The sequence below is a fragment of the Cucumis sativus genome, chromosome 4, assembly GCF_000004075.3.
Source record: "Cucumis sativus cultivar 9930 chromosome 4, Cucumber_9930_V3, whole genome shotgun sequence".
Classification (NCBI taxonomy): Eukaryota; Viridiplantae; Streptophyta; class Magnoliopsida; order Cucurbitales; family Cucurbitaceae; genus Cucumis; species Cucumis sativus.
Window position 1 is genome coordinate 11,791,516 of NC_026658.2, and position 9,203 is coordinate 11,800,718.

Here is a 9,203-nt window from a genome sequence, read left to right on the forward strand (position 1 = left end):
GAATAGGGTGCTATTCCCGACGTTTTCGTCGTGCGTCAGGAGTTCTCTGTCTTTTTTAACTCCATTCTTTACATAAAGGAAACATAAAGAGAAATAAAATGAGAGAGGGAGAGGGAGACCGAGAGGAAGATTGAGAAGAAGAGGGCATTGTCATCACCATTGTCGTCCCTGTTGTCGTCCCGTCGTCGTCGCCATCGGTAAGTGGTTTAGTTTAGTTATTGTTTTGTTTTAGTTAATTAGTTTTAGTATTTAGATTTCAAATTTGTTTTAGGTGTTAGATTTTAGATTTCAAATTAGTTTTAGTATTTAGATTTTGAATTAGTTGTAAGTTTTAGTAATGAAATTTAATTTCAAGTGTTGTTAGAATTTTGAATTAGTTGTAGGTTTTAGAAATTTGAATTTGAAGTGTTGAAGTTGAGATTGAAGTGTTGAAGTTGAGGTTGAAGTGTTGAAGTTGAGTTTGAATTTAAAATTTTCAATTTGAATTTAGGAATTAAATGAAGTTATTTTTTTTTTAAAAAAATAGAGGATCTCCCGACGCATGGTTCCTAGACATCTCTCGATGCTATATTGACAACATCTTCGACGTTCATACAACGTCAGAAGATGTCTAGAAACCCTCAACGCACAACATTGTGCATCGAGAGTTCCTCTCCCGATACATTTTTCCTCACTTGTGTTCCGACATATATTAGTGCGTAAGAAAAGGCTTTTCTGACGCTTTTTATATATCTCCCAATGATTTTATGCATCGAGAGAGTCCTCATTTCTTGTAGTGTTAGACAAAGAGCTTGAATGTGGTAGAGGGGAAAGGCATGACACCTTTAGGTGCTTTCATCAAAGGGAGGATTGAGGTTCTGATTATGGCGCTAAGGTTAACTGCCATCTTCTTCTTAATGCAATAAATCATCATTGTGCACTCTAGTGGGATGGTGTTGTTGTCAACCAGGCAGGCGGTTTCGTTTTCAAGTCTTAGGTCTTAATTCTTAACAACCTTTGAGTATTGATGCTCTACCCCAACCCTCATCCAAAACGATAACTAACACAATGGTTTGGAAGTTTTTGTGAAACATCATCTATACTTTTTCTTTAATGGTCGATGAAAAAAAAGTCAGGAAAATGGTATTTCTGACCATTTTAAGTGTTACCAAAATATCACATTTGGTGTAGTATGGTATTGTTTTGAATATTTTTGTAAAATAGTGGATCAAGAAGTTTTACTAAGATAAAGTTTCATGTTGGACAAGAGGATAGTGGATGGGAATTAAGTTGAATGGTCCACTTTTTTTTTAAATCCTTTAAGGTTTTATGAAAACCTTTCACAATACCTTTTCATAATCATTTTGTAAAAATAATATCAAATCATTTAAATATACCGAAAAATTATTTCATTTCGAATAAACCTTTCTTTATGCTTAAAAAATCATTTCATTTTGTCAAGGATCCCGAATCGTTCTCTACGCTTGGTCTCATTACCTCGCGTTTAGACTACTGTATCAACAGCATCTGAGAACATACAAATTCGTCTTTGTTGCTATACCGCTAAGCTTTATACGCTCATTTCAATGCATAAGTCAGCTTCTTATTACCATGTAGTTTGTACACTCCATGGTGGCCTTCACTCTTTATGTGCACACAAAAGTTAGCATCATCTCAAAGAAACATAGTATTGAAATCATAGTCATCAAATCAAGCTTTAATATTATAAATAATGCTTGAAAACATAACTTTTCGTAGAAATCTTTCTGAAACATTCTCATCTGAATTCTTCTTTCAAATCAGTAAAGAGAAATCGTAATAAAGTTTCTTAACATAAATTCTTTTGACTGAAAAGCACTCACCAAACTTCACTAAAGAAGTCCTTCTCACAAACCATCTTTTCGCGTGGCTAAACCAACAACACTTTAGCATTTCAACAAAACTCTCGTCATCCCCTCCTTAGTTACCTAAATTCTCCTATTTTATAGATCCCTTATACTAACTTAGTCATGCAAATCCTTAATATTTAACCTAGTCATGCTCAAATCCTTAATCTTACATGTTAACCCATGTCAAATCAGATTTGACATTTTCTTTACAAACCTTGCTCCCCGCCTAACCCAAACCGTGAATAAATTCAACCACTTAACATTTCTCGTGAATAACCTTATCGCTTGATTATATTTTTATTATAAGAAACGTTCCACCTGAACTAACCAACTTTTACTCGCATAAAACTCTTATCACGAATCTAAACTCCAAGGCTTCCTCGTAGACTTCTTCTCCACGAAACACTTGGTTCTTCTCGCGAAGACCACCCAAAACTCCTAGTCTAACACTCAAAACTTTCATTTCTTAACTTAACGACCCAACTTTTTACCTAAGTCGAGGTCATTAACTTTTGACAAAAGACCTTGGTTAATTAAAATTTAAAACCTCAAAAGAACAAAATTTATTTTGTTTGTTTGGGCCCCAGTTTTAAATTACTAAAATTCACATGAAAATTTAAAACTAAAAAGTTTCAAATCTTTGAATACTTTAAAACTTCAAAATTTTCTAAACAGTCTCACGTTCGAATACAAATAATACTATAAATCACTAAGCGGAAGCAAAATTTTAAAGTGTCCCCTGTGGCGGTCACGCTTCCTTCCTGCCCCTCGCCGGTTTGCTGCCTTTATTACCTTTGCCTGAAAAATTAAACATAAGGAGGGTGAGTATAAAAATACCCAGTAAGAGACCCTCTACTGGTCCCGTCAGGGGAAAATAAATTGTTAACATTCTATTGGGACACCCTGTACAGTCGCAGTCTTGTGATCCCGTAGGATGCACATTTCAGTCTAACGCCCCGTGGGACGTACATTTCAGTCTAGTGTTCTGCAGAAACACATATCAGTCTAATGCTCCCGAAGGTCGCATAAAAATTGGTGATCCCGTAGGACACCTACAAGGCATACATCCCAATAAAACTAACAATTTTTCCCCTCAATCCATTCTAACCATCTTTACGGTAATTTATGACATCTTTCAGTTACTTCAAAATATAAAGTTCTTTCACTCAACATTCTAACAGTCAACCTATCTCACTTAAGTTCGAAGGTCGTTGATAACATTTTAATACATCTGTCAAGTAAACAACAAAGTCACAACACCCCTCATTTTTACCAGCGCAAACCACAGTTCAGTATAATCCACATTCAACCGAAAAATTCACTAGTTCACATCCAAATCTTTATACAGCACAATCTATTAATATCATCATGTACACATAAGCATAATTTCAGTCATTCACATGTATACTTTCGGCAATCCACATCAATTCACACATCAATGTATTTATATATATGTTTCCAGTCAAATACAACATACACTAAACATTTAGTCTGCAACCAAACGTGTACATCTTAATCATCATCCATACAGTCCAACACAACTCAAAAACTTTAGGTGAGTCCAGTAGAAAGTCCCTTACCTCAAAGTTAGGGAAGCTCCCTTAATCAACTATCGTCCACGAAACAATCCAAATAAGGGCAAACCGAAATCAAAATTCACAAATTGGTTGTGAATTTAAGTGATCCAAGGTTACCTTTCACACCTTCAAGAATAATTTATCAAATTAGTCAATTAACCCATCCGTAACGTTTGAACACCTTGAAAACATCACAACCCATACTTAAATTGTTTTGAAAACGACTACAATTTCATAACTTCAATCTTACCAACAATACTTCGACGGATCTCAGTAAAAATAGGGGCAGCGGCAATCGATTCTAAACAAAAACCATCGTGCAAACAGATTAGAGTGTACGTCGGTTTGTGAATCGCGGTTAGAAGAAAAAACACGTTGCTGGAAGAAGAGGAAACGCGCGGCTAGAAGGAGGCGTGCGCGCTGCCTCAAAATCGATCGACGATCTGACGCGGCGACTGGGCTTCACGAACGGAAGAAGAGAGGAAAGGAATGGACGACGGCTGGACTTGGCTTCGACGGAGACAGAGGTCACGCGGCGGGGCTGGGCAGAGGGTCACGCGGCGGTGGGCGGAGGCCATGGATCTGAACGGCAAGGGAAGGGGAGAAGATGATGGTCGGCTGGGTTAGGGTACAGGAAAGAGAAGAAGAAAAAGATGGAGAGAGGGTGTCACACGCGTGAGAGAGGGGAGAGAGGAAAAAGATATTTTAATTTCTTTTTCTTTTCCTTTTTTTTATGCTAATTATAATAATAATAATAATATATATTATTATGAAAGACTTTTCCAACACTTTTTTTTTTCAAGACAAAACAACAAAATGACGTCGAACAAAAATTAAGAGTAAAAACATCGAATGGTCCGATTAAATTAATTACCTTAGAGTTTGGGGTGTTACATTATCGCACAACTTCTTTCGCGAACTACCCACTTATCGCAAAAAAGTATACTTAACCGTAAAAGATCTTATCACTTAATCTTTCCATGGATTTATTTGAACACCAACTTCTTAATTCTTAGCCGAATTTTACTTCCTTACTCAAATTAGAAATGGGTCGCACAACTTCCTTCGCGAACAACCCACTGAATCGCAATAACGTATACTTAACCATAAATTTTTTTATCGCTTAATCCTTTTCGTTGATTTATTCAAACGCCAAATTCTTAATACCTAGCCAAATTTTACTTCATTACTCAAATTAGAAATGGGTCTCACATTTAGAGCCTATCGCTTCTTTAAGATACATGATCTTACCGATTCAGAGAAATTAACCACAGGCGTTATTAGTTTTGATGATCTGGCATTGGATTGGTACCAAGCACAAAAGAGTTGGAAGTTTTTAAGAATTGGGCTGACCTGAAAGAACGAATGCTTGTACAGTTTCGATCAATTCGAGAAGGAACTTTGGTTGGAAGATTTTTCTCAATCAAACAGAAAATGAATGTAGAAGAATACCGCAACCGATTTGATCGATATTTAGCTCTGGTAGCATTTCTTCAAACGGTAGTGTTAGAGGAGACTTTGATGATTGGGCTTAGCCCATGAACAAAAATGGAAGTGGAAACCGTGGAACCGATTGGGTTGGCCCAGATGATGAAATTTGCGTTGAAGATTGAGAATAAGGAACTAGTGAGAAAAGAGTGTGGGTTGAGCAGTGCATTTCATGTAAAACTGCAACTCACCCTATCTATTGTGGAAAACAACAATACAATGATGACTAAGGAAGAAACCAGCAATGGAAAGTCTGCTGATGAGAGCTATCACCCTGAAAGGAGTTACTGATAGAACTAAGACATGCACAACAGAAAAAGAATCGAAATTCTACCCTAATTGGGCTTAGTTAACGAGACTAAACCAAAAAATAAGGTTTTTAGAATACTTACATTTGAAGCTGCGTTTTATTCGAACAACCACTAAGTTTGACTTAGTATCCTCTAGACTCATAATCGAGTTGTGGGACCCGTTGGATGAAAGAACCAGACGAGAGAAATAGATGAAAAAAATGGGCGTGGTAAATTTTCTTTTTTTTTTAAGTAAATAAGAAAAAGAAATTCCATTTGGTGTGAAAGCCCAAATATAATAGCCAACCCATCAAATGAGTTCAAAGGCCCCATTTATAAGGATTTTTCATTCAAAATTGTATGTCCATGCAATACTAAAGTCCAACAACTCAAAGTCCACTTTCTCTAGCAAGGACTTGATAAAAAAAGAGAATATGAGTTAATAGGAAAATGAAAGGGAATTCCTTGGAAAGTTGGTTTGTGTGTCATTAAAAGTCAAGGTGGAAAACAAAGTACAACATATGGCTAAATGTGAGAGTAGGCGTGCAAGTATAATAAATACCTACCAAGATGTTTATTAATAACATGTGTTTGATACATAATTACAACACTTTGACCAAACAACCAATGCTTAACTATTTTCAAAACGTATGGTCATCTCGCTGCAAATCCTTCAACCTTCTTCTCTACTTGGCCTAAACACCTCATCTTGGAAGATGAATTTTTGAAAGAATGTCTAAAAGACTAAGGTTTTATGAAATCCTTTTCGCAATACCTTTTCATAAACATCATTTCGCATAAACAACATCAAATAATTTTATCTCGCATAAACCTTTCTTTATCCTTAACATACTCATAACATAACAATTTCACATAAACACACATTAGTTAACATTCATTCCTTTCACCAAGGATTTTGAATCGTTCTCTACACTTTGATGTAGAACATCTCCCTTCTTGATGTTTCTTGAGTTTTATCCTAGAGGAGGGGTTTGAATTACCATTTTTATAGTTTAGGATTAGTTATTTGAATTACCAATTTTGTATCTTGAGTTAGTTATAACTAACTCAACCCCAAGTTAGTTTAACAACTCTTGTAATCTCCAGCCTATAAAAAAGCTTCTCATTTTCATTAATAAGACATAAAAAAAGAGGCATTATACATAAAGATTTCTAGCTTTGCAATTACTGCATCAATTGGTATCAGAGCGTGATCCTAGCTCACTCTTCCCTAAAAAAACTTGGATCCTACCACTCTTATCCATGGACGCGGAAGCCTCCTTCAACCAACGCTTGCAGTTGGTAGAACAAGCTATTGAAGAACTTCGAAAAGGGCAGTCGAATATACAACAATCGTTAGTAGAATTAACAAACCTTTTTACCCGATTTCATGTCCAACCTTTAGAAGAAGCAATTCAGCCCCCAAGAAACCCAATTGCAGCAAACCAAGAAAGACAAGAAAAACCAATAAACCCTGTTGTAAACCAAGAACTACTAAGAAATCAACCTATTCACATCCACAATAATCGATTGTATGGAAACAACGTACTTGGAAATTTCTTAAACGATTCTGACTCTTCCGATGAAGACAACTTGCTGAACATTCATCAAGAACCTCAACAAAGGCTTGGACTTCGACCATACTTTCAAGAAGATCAAGAAATACGTATGAAAGTGGATCTCCCTACCTTCAATGGTCAAATGGACGTGGAGAAGTTTCTTGATTGGATCAAGAACGTAGAAAATTTTTTCGACTATGCCAATACACCCGAACACAAGAAGGTTCGATTAGTTGCTCTCAAACTTCAAGGTGGCGCAAGCGCTTGGTGGGATCAATTACAAAACAATAGACGATTATTCGGTAAACAATCTAAAGATTAGCTGAATATCTTATAAAAAGATGTTGCCATAGGCTTAGTGGTGACAGGTGAGAAAGTAAGCTGTGTCTTTTATGACTCTTAAACGTTGAAGTCAATCAATGAGTTCCAAATGCAATATTGGAAGTTTTCTTAAATATTTTGATGCTTTTGCATGTTGTGAAAGAACTTGGTTAGATGTGAGAAAGGGGTTTACGAGATTAGTTACTTACTATTCCCTTTTTCACTGTCATTGCTACTCAGTAGATATGCTATGGGCTCGTGTTTCTGTAGAATATAATTCAGATGCTCTTTCTCTAGAATATAATTTAAATGTTCTCTCTACAAATTTGAAGTAATTTCTACTGTTTTTGCTAATAATTTATATATTATAGAGTTAAATTTAACACAGTTAATCATCTTAAGCATTTGACTCTGGTGTTCTTAAGATATAAATTCAAATCCCTATAATTTTATCATCTTGATCTTTTCAATCGTCTCACATACCGTCTTCATTTCATAATCTTGCCTACTAGCTGCGTATCATCAATGAAATTACCATAGGAGTCCACATGTGGTAATTATGGATCTAGCACGATATACTGCGTATCATGTTGTTGGAGATCATTTTAAATGATTAACCAGTCTATTGATGGTTTGAGTCTTTCCTTTTGAATCTATAGGTTGTTCAATGGTCTAATATTAACTATGTTTAGATTTATGGTAATTTTCATTCTTTTACAGCCTTAATAACCAAGGAAAGGTGTGCTTTGATAATCTTTTCTTTCTCTTCAGCAGGTTGGTAATGTAGAAAGGATACATGTATACTATGCCCACGGACTAGATAGCCCAACCTTTGTTCGCCGATGTTATTGGCTCCTAGATAAGTATGTTATGGTTGAAAGAAAATTGTTAAATTGCTTGCTACCAGTTGTTTCAGTGGGGTCTATCCCCATCATGCCACAAGCAAAGAAAAATGAAATTAGACAGTGGCAGTATATCGTGTTCTACTTATATAATTTATGACTTGCTTCTGCTTTTTGTTCAGGACCTTTGAACACATTGTCCTTGTTCATTATCGTGAAACACAAGAGGTTAGGTTCAGCACAATGCATCTGCAGTTACTGAAATATTATCTTGAGACAAACTTTTATCATTTGGACTACTACATCTATTTAAGATTTGTTGATTTTTCCTCCATGGTTGCAATATTAGAACTTCATCCAAAATAATGTTGTCATGTGTGTCTTTATGGTGATTCATGTGTTGAGAGTTCTCTTTCTTCTGCTATCCATAAATTTATGGAATGGAAAGGCAATGATCATGACACTATTTTTTGTCAGATAAACACTGGTTTCATATGCTTCAACTTTATGGTGCTTCACAGCACACAGATAAAACTTCCAAACAATCTGCACCCAATATTACCATAATGCATTTGGACACTTCATTAACAACTTCTTACAATTAGCCTTTCTATATTGAAAGTAATTTGTTATCTTAACTTCCTGTTGCTGCTAGTTTCAGAATTTTCCATCCACATCGTTGAACTCAAATTCTGGTTCTGTCTCTAACCCATCAACTCCGTGGCTTTTATCGGAGGAACTTGATTCCAAGGCTACTCATGTTTATTCTCTTGGTGAAAATGAATTGTCAGGTGATACTGGCCGAACCTGTCAAAAATAAATGAGTCATAGTTTGTTTGATCATTCATTTTCTAATCTTTCTTCTTTATATTTAATTAGTTGTTTAATTTCTTAAAAAAGAATTATGGTTTATTTATAGTATATTTGGTAGTATGCATGCCTCAGCTTCTTTAATGCATGTCTCTTACAGTATATTTGGTAGTCTTTTATAATGTTACACCCTTTTTTTAATTCCTAATACCTTTTAACTTTCCAAATTTTCATTCTTTCTTTTAGAAAATTATTTTCATTATTTTTTTATGGTTACAAAACCATCCATTAACTACATTAATTAGACAATTCACTCCAATAATAAATAAATAACTTTTTTGGATCTAAGGTCTTTTCTCATTCTACAAATTTAATTTACTATATAAAGGTTATTATGCTAATTGAAAAATATATTTCTCTCAAGTATGCAATGACAGAAAATTAGGTT

General features: G+C 35.2%; 2 long non-coding RNA genes across 2 annotated transcripts; one reads left to right on the plus strand and one right to left on the minus strand.

Annotated features, from left to right (window-relative positions):
• Positions 1-2,483: 2,483 nt before the first annotated feature.
• On the minus strand, positions 2,484-3,917 carry LOC116403214. Its single transcript, XR_004215865.1, has 2 exons — positions 3,449-3,917; positions 2,484-2,666 (listed from the first exon to the last, which is right to left on the minus strand). It is a non-coding gene; the product is annotated as an uncharacterized LOC116403214 (long non-coding RNA).
• A 3,833-nt stretch (positions 3,918-7,750) lies between these two features.
• LOC116403216 lies at positions 7,751-8,775 on the plus strand. Its single transcript, XR_004215867.1, has 3 exons — positions 7,751-7,966; positions 8,128-8,173; positions 8,601-8,775. It is a non-coding gene; the product is annotated as an uncharacterized LOC116403216 (long non-coding RNA).
• Positions 8,776-9,203: the final 428 nt, after the last annotated feature.